Genomic DNA, 2,215 nt, shown 5'->3' with positions numbered 1-2,215 from the left:
AGCTGACTGCACGCAAAGAATAGGAATGTGCAGTGGGATTTACGTGAACTCGGCGCAAGCTTGTATCTTCCTAGACACATCTGCTGGCTGTGAGTTATTCCACTTGCATATCAAGGTGCGCATGTAGGTGTGTTAAAAATTCTGGAGGCACTGGGTATTGATCCCATTACCTCTCGCATACTAAGCAAGCGCTCTACCTTCTGAGCTACGCCCGCCCCCCGAATTCTAATGGTGCTACATACAGCCATATAGACGACACAGAGCCTTGCACTCCCATTATTCAGCAGACAAACACTACTCTCTATGTATCCGTTAGGGTGTCTTTCAGGCTTCGTGCATTTTGTATCGAATCGTAGTTGGCCACAATGAAAGTGGCACGTATAACGTCGAAAATAGAATTCGGACACCGCTCTGAGTAAGACCAACGTGTTGTCCACCCTCTAGACATCAATGAGGTTAAGCCGCGATACCTAAGACAGATCGGCACTCGATGACACCTCGATAACAGCCGGTCCCCACACTTACATCTTGCTCTCCTTACGTCAGTATACATCATATCAGTCTGTGACGCTTGCTTTGCAACATCTTGCATGCCTTTAGGTTCGCCGCGACCAACACTTACCATGCACTCACCACAAAAAATTGAGGCGCCGCGGCTTGAACCCTGGTCCTTCCACATGCCAAGCGAACGCTCTACCAACTGAGCTACGCCCCATGCACGAGCAAACTGCGCTATTCCCCATTTTTTGCGACTCAGATGCGCACGGACACGATGGTTGGTTGGTTTGTAGCGGTGAAGGGAGCAGAGTACAAAGGCGCGGACCCGTTCATATACACAAAAGTTCCAAGTAGTTTCGATGCTCTGGTATTACAAATGCAAATTCCGTCTGTTTTTAACGTCTTAAATTGAAAGAGCCGTCACAAATTGCTCCGTTTTCACTCCTTGTCGACAATCATACAGCACCTGAGGTAACAAACACATCTCGAGCCCCATTGTGCACTCCATTATTCATGCCAACTCAGTGCCTCGCTCTTTACTACTGTGTACCAATCTTGTCGTCCAACTGCAAAACACTGGGCCACAACAAGTTTCCGCGTCTCCATTGCACTGCGCATACTACGAAACGCTCCCCAAACTTGGCACTCACCCTCGCAGCCGACTTTTCCGACTTTCCACGACGCTCACGCTAGTGACATTATTATTTATAGTTCGACGTCGCGCCAAAGCGAATGAGCACATTTCGCCTACGGCTTAGGCCGCCCTCCTAGTGTGGCTGCTCGGTGTCTGCAGGCAGCGAGGGTCTGCAAGCTTCCTGTGTTCGCACCTATGTCACCTGTGCTTGCTTGTCAGAGACAGACTATCGCAAAACATACAACTCAATCCATGAATTGATTGCTACGGCATCTGTTATCAGCAGTCACAACTAGCAACACCTGTAGCAGCTGACTGCATGCAAAGAATAGGAATGTGCAGTGGGATTTACGTGAACTCAGCGCAAGCTTGTATCTTCCTAGACACATCTGCTGGCTGTGAATTATTCCACTTGCATATCAAGGTGCGCATGTAGGTGTGTTAAAAATTCTGGAGGCACTGGGTATTGATCCCATTACCTCTCGCATACTAAGCAAGCGCTCTAACATCTGAGCTACGCCCCCCCCCCCCCCCCGAAGACTAATGGTGCTACATACAGCCATATAGACGACACAGACCCTTGCACTCCCATTATTCAGCAGACAAACATTACTCTCTATGTATCCGTTAGGGTGACTTTCAGGTTTCGTGCATTCTGTATCGAATCGTAGTTGGCCACAATGAAAGTGGCACGTATAACGTCGAAAATAGAATTCGGACACCGCTCTGAGTAAGACCAACGTGTTGTCCACCCTGTAGGCTTCAATGAGGTTAAGCCGCGATACCTAAGACAGATCTGCTCTCGATGACACCTCGATAACAGCCGTTCCCCACACTTACATCTTGCTCTCCTTACGTCAGTGTACATCATATCAGTCTGTGACGCTGGCTTTGCAACATCTTGCGTGCCTTTAGGTTCGCCGCGACCAACACTTACCATGCACTGACCTCAAAAAATGGAGTCGCCGCGGCTTGAACCCTGGACTTTTCACAAATGCGAAGCGAACGCTCTACCAACTGAGCTACACCCCACGCACGAGCAAACTGCGCTATTCCCAATTTTTTGCGACTCAGATGCGCACG

General features: G+C 49.1%; 1 non-coding gene across 1 annotated transcript; it reads right to left on the bottom strand.

The window, feature by feature from the left end:
• Window positions 1–642: 642 nt before the first annotated feature.
• Window positions 643–715, bottom strand: Trnaa-ggc (transfer RNA alanine (anticodon GGC)). Its single transcript has one exon. It is a non-coding gene; the product is annotated as a tRNA-Ala (tRNA).
• Between the last annotated feature and the right edge of the window lie 1,500 nt (window positions 716–2,215).

This window comes from Schistocerca gregaria, chromosome 10 (assembly GCF_023897955.1).
Source record: "Schistocerca gregaria isolate iqSchGreg1 chromosome 10, iqSchGreg1.2, whole genome shotgun sequence".
NCBI classification, from domain to species: domain Eukaryota; kingdom Metazoa; phylum Arthropoda; class Insecta; order Orthoptera; family Acrididae; genus Schistocerca; species Schistocerca gregaria.
Note: the sequence above shows the minus strand (reverse complement) of the source record. Positions and strands in the feature narration are given on the sequence as shown.